Source organism: Canis lupus, chromosome 4 (genome assembly GCF_048164855.1).
Source record: "Canis lupus baileyi chromosome 4, mCanLup2.hap1, whole genome shotgun sequence".
Lineage (NCBI taxonomy): Eukaryota > Metazoa > Chordata > Mammalia > Carnivora > Canidae > Canis > Canis lupus.
Genome location: NC_132841.1, coordinates 1,687,120 through 1,707,473, shown reverse-complemented (window position 1 = coordinate 1,707,473; position 20,354 = coordinate 1,687,120). Strand labels below are relative to the sequence as shown.

The 20,354-nt window shown below is 40.4% G+C and overlaps 1 protein-coding gene across 17 annotated transcripts in view; it reads left to right on the top strand.

The window, feature by feature from the left end:
- LOC140631715 (transient receptor potential cation channel subfamily V member 3-like) overlaps positions 1-20,354 on the top strand; it is a 541,542-nt gene that overhangs the window by 232,529 nt on the left and 288,659 nt on the right. The window lies entirely within an intron of this gene.

The window sequence follows — 20,354 nt, the reverse complement described above, 5'->3', positions numbered from 1 at the left end:
GTTTCTTATAGACAGATATAATACAAAACCATGCTTAATTATTGAAAGCTCTACAATTAGGGAATTTTTTAAAGGTTTATTTACTTATTTTAGAGAGAGAGAGCAAAATTGGGAGGGACAGAGGGAGAGGGAGAGAGAATCTCAAGCAAACTCTGCACTGAGCATGGAGCCCAACTCCAGGATCATGATCCAAGCCAAAACCAAGAGTTGGATGCTCAACCAACTGTGCCACCCAGGCACTCCTAAAATTAAGGAATTTTATATGAATTGATGTATTAAGTCAAAGGAAAAAGGCCAGGCATTCTGAAATGCATTTAATATAAGTGTAGATAGGATTGTGTTCCAGACACTTCATAAATATCATCTCTTGTAAATAAGATTGTTAAATGTAAAGCATTTGTCTAATGCACGCCCTTTAGTAAACACTCGAAAAATCTTAGCTACTTCTATTATTTCCCATCTGATGAGCAGGAGGAAAAGGAAATAGTGAGGAAGAAGAGTTTCACCATGACCTTTCTCTCTACTTTCCCAGTCCTAAACTTAGCAGAAGCTTGGCAGTAGAGCTCATAGTTTCTCTGGGTCTCCTTCTGCTACTAAAAGTTTTTTCTGCTTACATTCCTACGGACAAGTCACTTACCCTCTTCGAGCCCCCTTGTCCTCCCCAGGATCATGGGATGGTCTCATTAGTCTGCCCAGAGATGTGAGAAACCAAGAGAAATGGTCTATAAGACATTGTTTATTAGGTAGTCTGTTATTCATTGTTTAAAGAGCTCATCTGGAGTAGGGAGCATAGCAGATTTCACAATTAGAAAGAATCTTCCTAGGATGAGAGAGGCTGAATAACTTCAAGTGCTGAATTACCTAAATGATTGCTATCATTTGCTAGCAATTCATAGTGAATCACTGAAATGGCATTCTCTTTTGATAGAAAGAGAGCAGGTGGGTTCTAGGTACAGATAGGGAGGACAAGAAGTTAGCTCCATTTTCAGAGACAGAGGTCTCTGTAGAAACATCCCAGAAAGTTTGTTTCTGAAAAAATGACCTAGACTTTCAAGGGATCCTTAATCATTTTGCTCTTCATCTTATGTAGGAGCAGAAAAAGAGACACATTGACCTAAAGAGCAAGACAAAAGTAAATGGGCATAGAGGAAGGTTTCTAAAGAGGATCAGAGAAAGTAATGATGGCATCTGGTTGGGTGTCAGTGGAGCTTCTGAGAGAGATTTTTATGGTTGGCCTTGGGGGATGGATAGAATCTTGAGAGGGAGTTGCCATCTTCATGAAGGAAATAGCATGAGAAAAAAGAGCCAGAGAAGCTTGAGGCATGTGAAGGAAGGGTGAAGAATCGACTTTGGAAGCTCCAGATTGCACCGGGCTGGAGAGGAAGAGTCAGTTGTAGAGGTAGGTGGAAACCAGATTTTGGAGGAGCTCAACTGCTCAATTCCTAATTTCTCTGTGATGGCTAGTCATACACTGTTTGTGATTTGGGAACTGACATGATGAGGGAAGGCATCCATATGTGATTTGGCTTAAACCAGGAAGAAGTAGGGAGACTGAATCAGTATTTGAGTGGCCCAGGAGAAGTCATCAGGCCCTGGATTTGTAACACTGTGAATGGAAGAAAAGGACAGTTTGGGGCAGATGCCTTTGGAACATGACTCTTCCCTGTCAGCAAGAAATCTCAGTATTAGAGGAAAATAAAAATCACTCACCTCTCAATGAGCATTGCTCTAGCCAAGCTCCAGGTCTTGATATATTTTTTAAAGTTAGTGTGAGTAGAAGTGCGAATATACTAGTTACTTGTTCTATTTTTATGTCCCTGTGTAGGGAAAGAGAAAAAGGAAGAATTCTTTTGATGTGTCATACTCTGAGACTTATGGTAGTTTGCTAATTATAAGTTCTATTGTCTTGGTCTCAAAAGGCATTCAAGAGCTGAACCAAGTATAGTAAGGTCTTCCAGACCCCAGCGATTACACAGCTGCAAAATTTGTAGCCGAAATGTCAGCCTGCCTTAGTATTTTTGCAGGCCAAAAGGCCAAGCAAAGTAAAGTTAAACTGTTTCTTGTTTCTTACCAAAATTTGCAAGATCTAACAATAGAGCTCAAGACTGCATCTAAAACTTTCATCCCTTCTTTGACCCCCTGGGCTGTTGGCTGAACTTGGTTTTTTCCATCTGTTGAATGGGAGATAATCATACTTTCATCTATCCCAGTCTTTCTAACAAAGGCTTTTCGAATGCCTTGGTTTCAAGATATTTTCGTAGAGTCCAAAATTAAACATACTTTGGATGTCCTCATACACATGGCTCCAAGCCAGCTTTCTCTCCTGGTGTAAATTCTCTAAACTGAGGACTAGCCACCTTCATCCCACTTACTCAGAGCTGGATGCCCACCTGCCTTCTCATCTCCAAAATTAGTTCATTAAAACCTGCAAAAGAGGCACGGTCTTAGTGTCGTCTTAAAATATCGTCTCTTCAGGGACAGTCTTTCTAAAGGCTTCCCAAATAATATGAAATGGAACAACTGACTTCATGCCATTCCCCCTTTTTTTTGTAAAAGTAAATACTAAGAAAATGCAAAGAAAAGTAAGTGATACTAATACTGGTATCGTAAGTGATTTGTAAAATGTTTTATTTTTCTTTTCAGTCTTTGTAATGAACAAATATTGCTTACAGGAGTTGGAAAAACTATTATTTTTTAAATTGAGATATAATTGATATACAACTTATATCGGTTTCAGGTATGCAATATAGTGATTCAGTATTACCCATACTGTAAGAGATCAGCACAATAAGTCTAACTAATATCATTACCACACACAATTAAGAATTTTTGTTTTCTTGTGTTAAGAACTTTTAAGATTTAAGATTTATTCTCTTAGCAACACGCATATATGCAGTATAGTATTATCAACTGTTGCCACCATGCTATACCTTATATCCCAGGATATACTTATTTTATAACTAGGAGTTTTCACCGTTTGGCCCCCCCCAACCATTTCTGACAACCCCCTCCTCTGACAACCACCAATTTGGTTCTCTGTATCTATGAACTTGGTTTTGGATTGTGTTTTTTTTTTTTTTAATAAGATTTATTTTTTTAGATTCCACACATATAGAACATGTGGTATTTGTCTTTCCCTGTCTTATTTCACTTAGCACATTACCCTCAATGGGAAGACTGTTCTGTTTTATGGCTGAATAATATTTCATTATATATATATGTATATATATATATGTATATATTTACCTCATTTTCTTTATCATTCATCTGATGATGGGAAAAGATCTATTATTTAAAAAACATTTCTAAGCATACATATCATACTTCATTTTTATAATTTTGATTTTTCATTTCTGAATTGCCTTTGAAATGTTTTGTTGATTGTGCGCATCAGAGTTCTTTTCTTCTATGGTGATGGTTGTTAAATTTTAGGATTTCAAAATAGCTTAGGAGGCTAATAGGAAATTAGAAATTTTTGGTTTTGAAAAATGAAATAATTTGTAAAGAGCAACTAATCTTTGCTTTTAATTTTTAAGAAAAGGAAAATATAAGGGTGCCTGGGTGGCTCCGTCAGGCATTCCACCCTTGATTTTTGCCTCAGGTCATGACCTCAGGGTCATGAGATCAAGCCCACATCCGGCTTTGTGCTAAGTATGGAGCCTGCTTAAGATTCTCTCTCTCTCTCCCTTTACTCCTCTCTCCACTCTCTCTCTCTCTCTCTAAAAAATGGGGGAAAAAAGGAAAGGATATTCTACTATAAAAAACTTGGTCTAAGAACAAAAAAGAATCCTTCACAAGAAAGGCCAGTAGGTATATTTTTGCAAACTTTTATGAGTGCTTTATTAACATTGTATATACCATTTCAAATCCATTAAAATTCTACGTGATGACATAATTAGCAAATACAATTATTTTGGAGACAGTCATTTTACAGTGAAACATGAGCAAAAGATGGAATACCTCCAATGTCTCAATTTCTCTGTGTTATTGTCATAAAATTATCCAACTTTATGCGAGAATATCGAAGAAAATGGAACAATACTCCACAATGTTTATTGCACTTAATCTGGAACGTTCCAGGTAAATTGAGAGATACCAAGGTACAACCAACCATCCTGCCAATTTTTTTCCCCTGAAAATCCGGGAATTTCAGGAGTCAGGTGAGTGGGTAACAAGATAGCCTCAGCAGTTAAGGACACTGATGATTCAGCAATGAAAAGTCAGCAGCTTATGTGAACAATTCATCAAGATTGGTACCAGAAGAGGCATTTGAGAATCCTTCCTCTTCTTTAATTGCCTTTTTTTACTTTGACATCCTCCTCCCCCCATCAGAAATATATTTTAGGTACTAAATCTCACTATAAAGCCATTTTAACTGTAGTTTGATTCTGTGATTTAAAGTACAGACAGGTAAAAGTCATTGGCCCTTAGCAAAAGTTCACTTTCGTAGGCTGCCTTTTAAAGTAAAACAAAATCCCATTAAAAATAACATCTGTCTCCACTGCCCTTGGTGGCTTTGTCCTTTAAATAACTAATATATCTATATTCTTCCTTCTACAGTCCTCGGAGAGAAATTGCAAGATTTATCTTTTTATCTGACAGCTGTGTTATTTCTTAAGTACTGAAAAACTGAGAACAATGCAATAGACGTTATTGAAGTTATTTTTTTAAGTGGTCTAGTGTGTGCCCCTTTGTTAATATTACTTTATAATTCTTAAAATGCTGTGTTTGTGGTTGTCTCAAATAAGGAAAGTCCCCAGATTAGAGGTTGAATGTCTAATAGAGTTTGAGACCAACTGTTGAGATCTACGTTTTTATTCCAAGTGACTCTTTGGATTTCAAGTAGTGAGATGAGTTTTTTTATTGTAAAAGAAATTGTAGCTTCACCACGGGCTTCCTTTGTGTGACTCACCACACAACTCTAACATTATTTGCACTAGATTTACAAATAAGTTTTAGTTCTCATACTAAGTGGTAGATTGAATGATGAGTATTGTGTTGACGGGCATCCTGAGGCTTCTTTGGGCCCAACCAAAAGGAACATCAAGACAGATTCATAATATCTACAAAGGGACAGGAGCCAGGAGGTGCATGCAAGTGCCTAGGTGCTGTCATGCCCAGTTTGCGATAACATTTTTAAGTTGTATTCTATAATTTGAGTATCTGTTTATATTACTGTTCTCTAAGCTTTTTCTGTAAATACAGACTTTTTGATTGTGTTGTTAGCTTGCTCAGAATACCTGGTATGTCAGGACCCAATCAATAATAATTGATTGGTTGATTAATGGATATACAAAGGTGCAAATTTTTGGCACCTGAAAGTTGCCAAGTTCTGCAGTGTGTCTGTGCACCCTCATAGCTTCTTCAAAATAATTTTGCAATTTTCATTTTTGGTAAGGATGTTGATCCCATATTCATTTTGTGGGAACACTAGACCACTCTAAATCCATCATCTGCCATTTTGTTAACCTTTGTTGCTCAAAGTTAACAGGTGCAAATTATATATTTTCTATTTGAAACTCTCTGTGTACATGCCATCTGCTCCTTATGTCTCTGGGGATAGGGGGCTTCTCTCCTTCACCTTGAGATAAGCCCCTGCTCTGCCATTCTCTTCTCCTGCCCTTCCCAGAAACTTGTGCTTCTGCCATTCCCAAGATTTGTAGTAACTTCCCTGCCTTTCTCTTGTCTGGAGCTTTTTCTTTTCCTTAAAGATCTACTAGTCTCCCTGTTTCAGGATAAACTTCACACTCTGTCACTTGCCTCCATTTCTCCCTCACCATCTCATTTCTCCCCTCTCATAGTGGCTCTCCTGCCTCTTGATCTTATATCTTTCAAGATACTTTTCTGCAGTGACAGAAATGTCCTATCTCTGCACAGTAGCCACTCAGCGCTGGCAGCTGTTGAACACTTGAAAGGTGACTAGTGTAACTTGAAGAAATGAATTCTCAATTTTTCGCATTTAATTTAAATTTGAAACAGTCACATAGGGCAAATGGGTGCGATAATGGAAACTAGGTAGACTTTCTGAGCCAGGGTCCCTCCCCTGAGCCACAGAACACAGAAAGTCACAGAAAGTGAGTGTATCTTCTCCAATCCACCCAAGGAGAGTACATAGCTAGTACTGCCCCAAGGTGGGGAGTAGTGAAATCAGCTCATGGAGTGGGTGTCTGAGGGCGCCGGGAGTTAGTTCTCTCTGCCTAGCTAACTGAAGCCATCCTTACAGCCATTTGAAAGAGGAAGCTCAAATATATGTCATTGGCAAAGGTCATTAGCATCTCTAGAAGGCAGTCCAGTGTCAGTTTCTCAATCCTGACTTCTAATGGCCTTTAAAGTAATGCATCACTATCCTCTGAATGGTACCTTTACTTTTCTACCTCTCAGCCTCGGCTAATGCTATCTCTTCAGATTGTTACACCCCGCTTCCTCTCTACATTCAACAACTACATAGATTCTTTGAGGCTCACATCTTGGCTTCTCCAAAAATTAAGGTTATGAAAATTGGAATCCTTCAATTTTTTTAAAGATTTTATTTATTTATTCATGGGAGGCACAGAGAGGCAGAGACAGAGGGACAGACAGAGGCAGGCACAGAGAGGCAGAGACAGAGAGAAGCAGGCTCCCTGTGGGGAACCCGACGCAGGACAGGATCCCAGAACCCCTGGATCATGCTCTGAGCCAAAGGCAGACACCCAACCACTGAGGCACTCAGGTGCCCCTCCTTCAGTGCTTTAAAAAATATCTATTGAAAGGGTGTTTGGGTAGCTTAGTCCATGAAGCAGCCAAATTTTGATTTCAGCTCAGGTCATGATCTCAGGATCCTGGGATCAAGCCCTGCCTCAGTGGGAAGTCTGCTTAAGGATTATCCCTCTCCTCCCTCTACACCCCTCCCCACTTGCTCCCTCTCTCTTATATAAATAAATAAATAGATCTAAATACCTACTAACATTTTACTATATTTCAAGCAGGCACCAAAGATAAAGTGGTTAATAATAATAATAATAATAATAATAATAATAATAAATGTTTGTTATTATGTGCCAGGTCCTTTTCTTACCTCTATGGGTGCATGATTTGATTCACTACCCATAAGTATCCAATGGGATAGATATTATTATTCTATAGATTTTACAGATGAGTAATCTAAGTAATATTAAAGTGACATACCAAGGTCCCATGATCAGTGACTGATAGAAAGCTTTTTTTTTGTTGTTTCATTTGTTATTGTTTTGTTTTTATTTAAGTTCAATTTGCCAACCTATAGTATAACACCCAGTGCTCATCCCATCAAGTGCCCTCCTCAGTGCCCATCACCCAGTAACCCCAATCCCCTGCCCACCTCCCCTTGCACAACCCTTTGTTCGTTTCCCAGAGCTAGGAGTCTCTCGTGGTTTGTCTCCTTCTCTAATTTTCCCACTCAGTTCCACTCCTTTCCCTTATAATCCCTTTCACTATTTCTTATATTCCCCATTTGAGTGAAACCATATGATGGTTGTCCTTCTCCGATTGACTTACTTCATTCAGCATAATACCCACCAGGTGTAGGGCTCAGTGTGAGCTGTTTACCCCGTGAGGCCTTTGTTCCCTGGCAGCCCCGCCTCTTCCAGGCACAAGGTGAAAAAAGGAGGAAAAACAATGGCAGCAGCCAGATTTCTAGCTCTGGAGTCGAGCTCCCTGCGAGTAACTAACCGCAGTCTCCCAGTCCAAATTGGCCTAGACTCCTGGGGCAGGCACAAGTGCACTGATCTGTATAACCCACAGGGCGCCTAGTGGCAGGAGAGTTCTCACTTTCCTGTGCCCTCCCCACCTCTGCCTGTCCCAGGGGACATGGAGGATCACTGCCTTTGTCCACTTTGGGTGCCCTGGGATCCGAGGCTCTGTACTGCTTGACCAGCACTCCCCAGGACTACCTCTTCCAAAGGGAACAGAGGACAGCCACCTCTGTCCGTTGCCAACTCTGGGGTCAAGGCAGCTCCGGAGCTGTCCCGCATAACCCACTGGCTTCTCCCAAATGCTCCAAGGGCTGCAGTGCTCCAGCCTTTTACTAATATCGGCCTGGGGTTTGTGGTGAGCTTTCCACCAGGTGCCCCTCCTCTTATCGACTCTGGGACTCTGGAGGCTTCACTGCCCCTCCTAAGATTCTCCCTGATTTCCCTGCTAAGCACTTTTCCATCAGGGAAAACTGTAGTGGGTTTTTAAAGTTCCCGCTTCTCCAGGGCTGGGCTTTCCTGCCCGGAAGCTCTCGCTGCTCCACTTTAGCTCTGGTAGTCACAGTTTCCCACCCCCACTTTATTTTTTTATTTTTTTGTCTTCTTACCTTGTTAGAAGAGAAAACTTTTCTCTTTGTAGTGTTCAAGCTGTTCTCTCTTGAATCTCAGGTCAAATTCATAGGTGTTCAGGATGTTTTGAAAATCATCTAGGTAAGTTTATGGGGCCAGGTGAGTTGAGGACCCCTACTATTCTACTGTCTTGCCCCTCTCTCAAAAGCTCCTTTACATAATTTATATTATAACACTTGTCAGTTCTTCATATTCTGTGCTAAAGAATTCCTACATTTTTATTGCTCTTTTATTTGTCTTCTGTTTTATTGTTAGCCTTTGTTTTGTTCTTACCCTTTTATTACTGAACACCTCACCTATGCAGACTTTTCTTTCCCAATAATATCTAAGCTTCTAAGATAGGGACCAAGCTGTCTTGCCCTTTGTGTCTAGCAAAAACCTAATGTTGCATTTTAAGCAATAATCTTAAAACTAGATGACCCCTTGTTAGGTTCTGAAATCAGTTTGTCATTTACCTAATTTACAACCCGATTATCTGAATGAAATAGAACACAATAACATCAAGCTATGGTATCTCCATACAATGTAATATTACCCACCAATGAAAACAATGAGCTCTAAAAGACATGGAGGAACCCTACTTACATGGATAGTGCTATGTGAGAGAAGCCAGTCTGAAAAGCTACATTCTGTGGGATTCCAAGTATATGACATTTTAGAAAGAGTAAAGCTATGGAGACAGGAAAGTGATCAGTGGTTGCCAGGGATTCTGGGGGAGGGAAAGAGTGAGTGATGAACAGATAGAGTACAGGGGATTTTCAGGGCAGTGAAGCACTTCTATGATAATGTCATGGTGGATACATGTCATTATATATTTGTCAAAAGCCAAAGCATGTACAACATGAAGTGTGAACCCTAATGTACACTACAGACTTTAGTTAATAAAGACGTGTCAATATTTTTTGTTAATTTTAGCAAATGTGCCACACCAAGGCAAGAGGTTTGTAATTAGTGAGACTCGGGGGAGGTGGGAGGAAGGAAAGGGATGTATGTAGAAATTCTGTATGGTTTCTGTTCAGCTTTTCTGCAAATCTAAAACTACCCTAAAGAATAAGTTCTGTTAACTTAAAAGATTGGACAGAAAATAATCAAAGCACAACACTCATTATGAAAATAATTACTGTTTCAAGAAACATTTTTGCAGCCTTAGATGTGTAGGCAGGGATGCAAAGCGGTGCACAGGGTTGGACAGGAAAGTATATATATTGTATTGTGGATAAGAAAGTCAAAATAGTTTGAAAGCCACTGTTTTAGAGAATATTACAAAATCAATACCTAATTGCTGGCTGATTGAAAAGCCAACTCAGAATTCTGGGCATGATTGTAAGGCTGTCTCCCATAAGAGGGAATGGTCCTTCAGCCACAGCCATCAAGGAGTAGGAAGTGTGTTTGCTGTGGTATGTCTACTTTCTGAAATGGTTGTACATTATAGTTACAGGATGCTTTATGAAAGTGTTCAACCAGGGATCTGTGGGTGGCGCAGCGGTTTAGCGCCTGCTTTTGGCCCGGGGCGCGATCCTGGAGACCTGGGATCGAATCCCACGTCGGGCTCCCGGTGCATGGAGCCTGCTTCTCCCTCTGCCTGTGTCTCTGCCTCTCTCTCTCTCTCTCTCTCTGTGACTATCATAAATAAGAAAAATAAAAAAAAAATTGAAAGTGTTCAACCATGAGACATAATGAAATTAACCCAAAAGATGTGGATGGCAAAAGGATTTTTGTCAGAATGTTTTTCACCATTCCTGACTGGATGTAGTAGCTACGTTTTCAAGTTTGGGTAAAATAGTCAGTGTCTTGATTTTTTTTCTTAGAGCAGCAGAACTGAATGACACCTTAAAACAATATCAGTCCTAGTTTTTGCCAAATATTTGAAGGAACCTGTGAACATAAAGATTGTGTTGATGTGGCTCTGCCTTGCTCAGGAGAGATGCCCAATAAATACAAGTCCAATTTTAGACTGACTCAAGTTAATCATTTTCTGCAGTTGATGTTAATACAAAACAGGAGTATTTATCTGGTGATTTTGTTTTTATGTTGCTTGGTTGGTCTTCTCCCATCCCATCTTACCCCTCTTCCTTCCTTCCCCTACTCCTTCTTCCTCCTCCCCTTTTTACCCTCCTCCCCCTCCTTCTCCTCCTACCTCCTTCTCTTCCTCCTCTCCTACTTCTTCCCTCCTCCTCCTCCTCCTCCTCCTCCCTCTTCTTCTTCTTCTTCTTCTTCTTCTTCTTCTTCTTCTTCTTCTTCTTCTTCTCCTCCTCCTCCTCCTCCTCCTCCTCCTCCTCTTCCTCCTCCTCCTCCTCCTCCTCCTTCTTCTTCTTCTTCTTCTTCTTCTTCTTCTTCTTCTTCTTCTTCTTCTTCTTCTTCTTCTGTTAAATATCTCTTGTGGATTAATGTGCTTGGGAAGCAGAAGGTCTTAATTTAGTCACCAGGGCTGTTTGGTGCTGGGTTATCTATCAGGTTGGAGCTGAGGAGTGTTTGTCTTGTTTGCTTCATCAGGGCTTTCAATCTCACCTCTTTTTCTCTTCCTTTGTCTTCGCTCCTCTTTAAATACAGATCACCACGAGAACTTTGACTTTTGTAAAAGCACACTTACAAGGATATCAGAGTTTGGGAAGGAAAGTAGCTTTTATTCCATGCTTTATCTATCACCGATTGCATAGTATCAAAAGCATGTTTTAAATTCTTGCTTCTGTGTGGCCCTGTTCTTTGTGCTGTACAATGAAAATCACAAGCACACTGGTTTTTGCTTCCTTAAGAACAAATCGGGCCTTTTATGTATATCCAAATACTTTCCAAACATGTTCATTTTTTATTCTGTGAGAGGGAGAAAGAAATTTCCCTTGCCCCCTTGGCGAAGGAACCAGTACTGTTTTCAGAATTTATTTTGTGCTCCCACACACCTTATCTTCAGAATCGTCCTCGTGAATTGTGGGTCCTTTTGTTCCTCAGAGTCTCCAGTGGAGACTACTCTGGGACTTCCCTTCAGACTGCACAGGCCTCGGCCAGCTCACTCAGGGCCACCCCGGGGCTCCCGGGGCTGTCACTCTCATTGGAGTTTTTCTCTTGATTCAGTGTCTCAAGACATTATTGGAAACTCCCACAAACCTTGCAGACAAAGCCCATCGTAAATCTGGGTCTTCCTGGCTTGTCAGCATGCCTCCTGCTTACCTTTCTGAACATCCGAGTTTACTCCTCACAGTGGCTTTGCCAGTTCTCCTTCACTCTTCACCCCTAAACCTATACACTGCCCTTCTAACCTAATTCTCTTAGAATACCCATCACCTGCTTTGTGAGAAACCCAGAGCTCACACCTGTGCCCTCCAGGCATCTTTAACGCCATCTGTCCCTATTCCACCCCTCTCTCAGCCCACCCTCTGTTGCTGGAGAAGCATCCCTGCAACTAAGACATCCTCTTTTCTATCCGGACTCTTCTTTCTCTTTCTGGTCTTCAATATTTCCCCTAGTTATTAACCTAATACTGATTTCTTATCCTTATTTTTTAATGTAAACATTAAAAATAAAAATAATTTTAAATGTTTGCTGACCTCACCTCCCTCTCTTCTTTTCACTCATTCTAAAAGACTTGAGTGCCCAGGGTGCTTGGGTGGCTCAGTCAGTTAAGTGTCTGATTTCAACCCAGGTCATGATCTCAGGGTCCTGGGGTAGAGACCTGCATCAGACTCCCTGCGCAGCGGGGCATCTGCTTCTCCCTCTGCCCCTCCCCCACACATTCCCTCTCTTTCTCTCTCTTTCCCATAAGTAAATAAAATGTTTAAAAAAATAAATAAAATAAAAGTCTTGAGTGCCCCACTGTGTGCCTGGTGCTGTCTCCAGCAAACATGCATTTCCCTGCTTCCCTGTCACTGTTGAGACTCAGTAGTGTCACCTACCCTCCCCAGTCCCCTCTCATCTTTAGTCACTGTCATTTGGCTTCTCCTTCATCGTCTCAAAATATTGGTCATAAAGACTTGCAGTGAATCCTTGTCTACCCTAACCTAATCTGGCTTTTGTTTCCTGGCTTTTCTCCTCGGAAACTTTTTAGAATTTGAGGCAATTGTTACCAATTTTTTTACATTGCCATCAGTAATATCTGAGAATCTATGTTTTTTCACTTTCTCTAGTTGGTTCCTGGGTTTTGGCTAGCAGCTTCTTTTCCACCTCCTGCCTCCTAAAATAGTTATTCCCTAAGACTGAGTCTCCCTCTCCTGTCTTACACTCTTTTCTTCCTAGTCTGTGTGCCTCTGCTCACATAACTCTCATAGCTGTTGGGCGGATAGTTTGTCTTCATATTTTAATCTTTAAACTATCCTTTCGGGCAGCCCAGGTGGCTCAGCAGTCTAGCGCCGCCTTCAGCCCAGGGCCTGATCCAGGAGACCCAGAATCGAGTCCCACATCAGGCTCCCTGCATGGAGCCTGCTTCTCCCTCTGCCTGTGTTTCTGTCTCTCTCTCTGTGTCTTTCATGAATAAATACATTAAATCTTTAAAAAAAAAAAAAAAACTATCTCTTCAAGGCTTAATTTCTGTGTTACTGTTTAAATGGCCCAATGAGTCACCCTCCCATCAAAATTAGCCCCTCTGAAACACAGAACTACTTAACATTTTCTCTTGAAATTTACACACACACACACACACACACACACACACACACATGCATTTCCTTCTCCTTTTTATCTCCAAGGAATTGCTGTTCTCCTGGTAACTTGGCCTGATCAAAATATGTGAATCATCTCCTTTCTCTTTTATATCCAGTCAGTTGAGAAGTTCTGTGTTGATCTCTGCCTGAGTCCATCCTACCTGCAGTGAGGCCCCCACTGACGTTTCCCCAATCGGAGACAGTGTTGGGGCTCAACCGGCCCTTGTGGTTCTTCTAGTTTCAAAACACATCTCAGCAACCACCATCAGGGGACTTTGAGGAAGAAGATGTATTTCTCACAGTTCTGAAAAGTGTTAGCCACACCCAAGGGCCACATAGAGAGGTCATAGATAGGAAGAAGGAGCATGACCTAGGTTTCCCCTTTCTAGGAGTCCAAGGGTGGGGTCCCCAGGGGTTACTAATAGGTTCACTAGTGACCAGTTTAAAACATGAGAGAGAGCAGGACTTAGGGTTTAGGAAGGGAAGAGTGAGATTGCTGAAGCTGTTGGTTCCCTCGGTTACCCAGGGTTTTCTAGAAGGGGAACTTCATGCATGGGAGAAGGCTGGTTCCTTATCTGGTGGTTTTATTAGCAGCTGTGTCCCACAGAAGCAGTATGTTAACTTGAGATGGATGTCTTTGAAATTGATGCCGCAGTGATCAAAAGTGATCTTGTACTACCAAAGTCCAGTCAACCGTGTTCTTCATGAGGTTCTTTGTCACTTGTCCCTCCTATTCCAGTCCTGGCACAGCATCTGCTTCCGTCACTGTGTGCCTAGACTCTTGATGTGGCCCCCCAGGTCCTACCAAGGGCCTCATTCTTTCTCACCATCCCCAGTGTGACTGATCCCCACCATGACTCTGTTTCAACTCTCCATTACAGATTGACTATCATTCAACTTTTTGACATGTCTTCAGTGTGAATCCAAGTCATAAAAACGTAGAGCTCCTTGAGGAGACTGCAGCTCAAGGGGGATTTTACTCAAAGAAGCATCTTTTTATTCTTTCCTTTTGCATGTGCCACCTTCCATAAGTATAGGTGGGCTAGGCATGCTACCTGGCATGTTCTCTGCCACAGCCTCTGGACATTTTCTTGTGTACCTCAGAGCCTGAACCCTCTTATCTTCCATGTTGTCCTGTCAGAACTCTACCCCACTCTGCAGGATCCAACAAATCTCCCACTGCCTCATCCAGCCTGATGAGAACTGAGCCCATCCTTCTCTGTGTTCCTGTAGCTTTATAACTCTGGTACAAAACCTATTGTCTTTCTCCCACAACTCCAAGAGGTATGGAGTCAGTGTTTTGTGTTGAATTGCTTTGAAATTCAGAAATATGTTCAGACTCGAAGCACCTAATTTTATTGGGAGTTTGCTACTACTTAAAAATTTTCTTCATTCATCACTTAAGGACATACTTTCCAAATTTGATTTGACCTCTGCTTGCTTAGTCCCTGGCTTTTTGTATCTAGTCAGCATTACTTATAGATCTCTTTCACTTAAAGATCTCTATCACATCAGCCTTCTACTCAAAACATTCAGTGACTCTGCTTTGCTCTCAGGATAAAACACAAATTCCTAATGAACAGTTTTTAAGGCTTTCCCCACTCTGGCTCCAACCTAATTTCCTATAACTCAGTTCAGTGTTATTTCCCCCTTGATCCCACAGTATATCATCTTGATTCTTAGGCTTTGTTTTTATTGTCCACCCCTTCCTTGAAGCACTTCTGAATTACACTCAGAATTTAAGATCTAGCTTATCTCCTGTAAAGCATTTCCTTCTTTTTCAATTTATCTTTTATGAATGTAAACCTTTCCCATGGCGCTATAGGACTCACTGCCAATAACACTGAGCACCACATTATGGATGGGTGGGTGGGTGGATGGATGGATAGATAGATGGATGGGTAGGTGGATAGCTAGATAGATCCACACCATACATATGTGTGTGTGCATATATGTAACTTTCTGTCATTTTTCTGATAACATGGTTATCTTTTTGCCCAAAAGATCATGTAAGCTTCCCAAAGGCAAGGACGATGATTTCTACTTCTTTATATCCCACAGAGACGTTAGATCCCTCGTGTATCATACTCTCTGCTTGAAGTCCTTTGGAATAATTAAATACAGAACATCTTGGAAAAGAAAGATGTAATATGTCTCTGTTCTAAAAGTTTTTCTGACCCTTATTCTATGTAGTCATATTCTTTCTTTTGGAGTTATTTAAGGTCTCCTACTATTAAAGTGAATTGTTTTACAAGGAGATAAAGTTAAAATTTTTAAAAAATTGTGCCTACAGGAAAATTAGAGCTCCACAATAATGGGATTAAGTTTTGTTTCTGTACTGCCTGCACTCTTAAACATCCTGGTGTTTTATTGTTCTAGCTTAACATTCAGAACAATTCCCAGTTCATCCATAATGTGTTGGTTTTTGGAAAACAGAATTCTAATTTATCACATCAGAGTGTGATTGCAGAAGCTTATGTTCTTTGGTGGAAATTAGTACATGGTTTTGTTTTGGTTTGTTTTTTTGTCCATTCTTGCTTATTAGAAAAACAGTTTGGGGTCTTATTCACAGAAAGAACGGGTAGTTCTAGCAATAATAGGATCAAGGAGGAAATGCCATATTCCATTTTATACAATACCAAGAAATTGAAAGGGACATTAATTTCTCTAAAGGGCATCCCGCATACATCGTTGAACACTACCTTCTACATTGTTCATTGTTCATCAATTTCTATTCTGACTGATTTCATCCTTAGCTTCAATCTCACTGGAAAATCTCAGAGGCTTTGCCAGCACAGAGCCTGTTCATGCACGTGTTCATCAGGAAGGGGCTCAGTACTTCTGGACCCAAACCCCACTCATGTGACTGTGAGCCTGCAGCCAACTTTCCCCAAAGTTAGCAAGAATTCTAATGCCTTAAAAGGGAGAGGTAGGATGAAAATAATGAAACCCAAATTTCCTTTCCCTTTGAAAAATGTTTGTACTGTTTCTTCCTTGGTGTTCATTATGTGGAACTAGTTTCTTGGTTCTGTTTGTTTCAATCAACTTGTTAAAGTGGACTTTACTCAACTTCATGTGATAAAGTGGGTGTTTCCTACACCTTGCTCTGTTTTTTCCTCTCTTCCACAGGCCAGACTGCATTGAAATGCATTATTGTTTAATATCACGAACTAGACTCAGATTTAACCAATTTCCCCTCATTATTCAGGTCTGATTATCAGGTGTGACACACATTGATTCTCATATGAGAGCCGCTGGTAGCTAAAAGATAACAAGAGAAAAGTGAAGGACAGCAATGAAAATTTAAGGAAGGCACAGAAAGACTTCGCCACACAACCCAGGGATAAGGATATGGAGAGGAGAGGGTTAAAACATATATCTCATGGTAACAGATCTATTAATGATATCTTAATTTTAAAAATGCAACCTGTTAGATATTTAAACTGTTTTAAATAAAAATTGTACACTTATTCAAAAGTAGACAGAAGAGCATGATAAACCCCTGTACTCACCCCCTAGCTTCAGTAATTGGCAGCACTCAGACAGCTGGTTTTTTCTTTATGGCCCTCTTTTCCCACAGACACTGGATTATTTTTTTTTAAGATTTTATATATTTATTCATGAGAGACACAGAGAGAAAGGCAGGGATACAGGCAGAGGGAGAAGCAGGCTCCCTGCAGGGACCCTGAAGTGGGACTCGATCCCAGGATCCCGGAATCATGACCTGAGGTGAAGGCAGACACTCAACCACTCAAACACCCAGGTGCCACAGACACTGTATTATTTTAAAACAAATGCAAGATACATGTATTTCCCGATGTCCCTAGCTTAATATTTGAATAATAAAATTATTTTTAAATAAAATATTTAATTTTAAGAGATTATCTCTGATATTATGAAAGAATTAAGAAACCAGTTAAGGTTTTATTTTAATCAACTAATTTGAGGTATAATGTATACATAACAACAAGAACCCATTTTAAGTATATATTTGGATGAAATTAAACATATTTGGGGCACCAGGTCCTGGGATCAAGTCCCATGTCGTGCTCCCTGCTCAGTGGGAAATCTGTTTGGGATTCTATCATGTTCCCTCTGCCCCCCACCCACCCCATTTGTATGCTCTCTTTCTCTCTCTCTAAAAGAAATTTGGGGGTAGTCTGGGTGGCTCAGTTGCTTAAGCGTATGCCTTTGGCTCAGGTCCTGGGATCGAACCTTTGTATCAGCCTCCTTGCTCTGCAGAGACCTGCTTCTCCCTGTCCCTCTGCCTGACACTCCCCCTGCTTGTGCTCTGTGTGTCTGTGTCAAATAAATAAAGTCTTTAAAAAATTTTTTTCTAAATTTCTATATAGATAAATGTTTTTATATCTCTTTAGAAACTAACGGAGTATAATTGCTCAGCTATGTACAAATATATGTTTAACTACATAGTACACTGCAAAATTGTTTTCTGAAGTGGTTGTACCACTTTACATTCCTATCAGCAGCATACGGGAGCTGCTTTATATCTTGTCTTTGCCAACATGAGTACAGGCAGTCATTTTGATGTGAGCCATTCTTATGGGCATGTGATGACTTCTAATTGAGGTTTTATTTTGCATTTCCTGATAACTCACATTGTTGAGCAGCTTATTCATAGGTTTACTGGACTCCTCAAACTCGGATCATCACTTTCTCAACTCAGTGAGGCAGCCGTGCTCTGCCCACTTCCTCTTCCCACTTTCCAGAAATCTCTTCCAAACAAAAAGCCCAGGTGTTGGATTTTCTTGACTTACTGGTTTCCTGTCTCTCAATCATTACAGTCCTGCATGCACTACTTGTTGTCTGTTCCTGAGAACAGTTATTTAGTTTATCTTGTGCAGTCTTCTAAGGTACCTTTTTTGGGGGTCGTGAGGTACAAGCAATGTAGGTTACACTCCACCCTTGCTACTCTGCCATGGCTATAAATAGAAGTTCAGGTTATTTTTTGAAGATTTTCTGTTTCTTTTTTAGTTTATCAAGAGCCAAGCCCAGAAAATTCAAGTCATATTGTCTGGGGGAAAAAAACCCCTCAACTTATTAACCCTAGGCCTACTCTCTGATAGTATGAGAATATGATGCTGAGAAAGAGAAAGGAAAGCATGCTCCTTTCCTGAGCCTGAGGAATTCTGCCAAACAGGAATGACAGTGGGAGGTAGGAAAGTGAAGCTGTAGAATGTGTGCCTGCCAACTTTCTCTCTTGGAGTTTGAGCCCAGAGAAGGAGAGGTGTGTCAGTGAAAATGAGGCATACACCAAGCCAGGGAGCTGTTGCACACACAGCCCTTCTACAACATCATAATGAAATCAGCAGTTCAGCCTGCTAGGCCAAAGGAAAGCCTTGGAAGTTAGGTCCTTGTGTGGCAGAGATAGGACCTCGAGATGGCTGGAGAACTTGGCGCTGCAGCTGGGGTGCCATCATGTGGGTCAGGGTACTTCTACCAAGGGCTGCAGCACTGGGCTCACTGGGGATGTTGGGATCACACCCAGAAAAGGCCTCATCAGCAGCAGGAGGAGGCAAGATGCATTCAACAGAGATGTCTGCCCAATCATAGCAGGCCAAAAAAAAGGGCAGACGGCATACCTACCCTGTGGTGGATTTAACTATAATGTCAGGAAAACCGGGAGCACACAGATGGATAAGGAGCCCTGCCCCATAGATCAGAGCAGATAGAAAAAATTATGTCTGGAGATACAAACCCTTTTATCTGTTCCCAAATGTATTGAAGGCACATCTCTTTCCACTAAATACAAGGCAGGAAGAAGGGCAGAGATGTGGCTTGTAAATTTCTAGTGATTTGTAAGACTTATAAATTTAGGAAGCACCTTTGCTTTCCAAAAAGTTTCTCTACTTTGATCTCACTTCTAGAAGACAGGGAGTGTTACGGAGCAACAAATGCTAGAGATTGACTGCCTAAAACCAAGAGTAAGACCAAGAGTGGGCAGAGAGGAATGTGACACCAGATGACACAGATGATACACACTTGCTGGCTCTCCCTTAGTCCTACATGAGTCAGGAGCAAGCGGCCAAAGACTAGTTTTGTTTCTTCAAATGCTCCTCCTTCTTGCCTGGCCGAAGACAAAATGTCTTCCCAGAGATGGAAAAGACCTTGTTGGAGACTTGAGTGATGTCTTAGAACAGAAAACAGAGGAGTGGGAGAATTCTGCAGCAGAGCTATTTTCTTGAGCTTTAGAAAATGGGATGGAGGGAATGTGAAGAGATGAAAACTGTAATACATAGTGGAAAAGACTGTTGGTCATAGAGCCATTTAAAATCATATACACTGGCAATTATGTCAACAGATCTTCCTATTGTAATCTTATTTTCCATGGACTATCATAATATAAAAATACTTGCTTTTCGTCATTATATTAAAATAGATGTATTTTATCCTCGCATCATACAAAGTGTCTCTCCTTCCCCCTTCCTCCACTATCAAATGGTTAATTATGTGACAAAATAATATTGTAGATGCTGGAAACCATTTAACCATGTGAACACAAACTCTGACTATATTGTATTTGTAGGCCTGTATTTTAATTCAGTGGGTACTTTAAATGAGTACAATTTTAAATTACATGGTGAGAAGGGGATTAAGGTTCTTAAATGTGTTCATAACTACTCTACCCTAGCACCCCTATTATCTCTTTTGTGGTCACCAGCTAGTATTTACTCACATGTATACTTTGTTCCTACTTATAATCTGAACATACAATTTTATAAACAGCTTTCTTTATCATTCTCTGTATTATGACTTGTTTATTACTTTATTGGCTACTTAATATACTGTGGAGTTAATATAGAAACATTTTCTTAGATCCTCCCCTATTGGATTGCTTCTGTTATCCACTATAATGAATTAGGCTGTAAAGAACATTTTCCTAAGTATGCCATTTTCTAATTTTTCATTATTCCCTTGGGATAATTTGTGAGATTACTAAATCCAAGGGTATGAATATATCTGGGGATTCTTAATATGGTATAGGTCAGATTGGGGGTTTAATGGGCTGTACATGTCTATAGTACCACCAGAAATACATGAGTTTATCAGTTGTTTTCCCGATTGTCTCACCTGCATTTATATCTTATGATTTATAATTTTAGTTAATGTAATCTGTTTCACTTTTTTATTTATTTGCATTTCTTTAATTGCGATTTGGATTTTAAAAGTTTACATATTACTTTTCATAAGACTTATTATTAGTGAGGCTGAATCAAGGAAACCACTTAAATATCAGACAAGTATAGGTTTCAAATTCCAGCTCAGGCCACTTCTTGTTGTGTATCAACCTCTCAAAAAAAATAAATAATGATAATTTCTTCATTTATGAACTAGTGGCAGTGAGGCCTGCTTCTTAAAATTGTTAAAA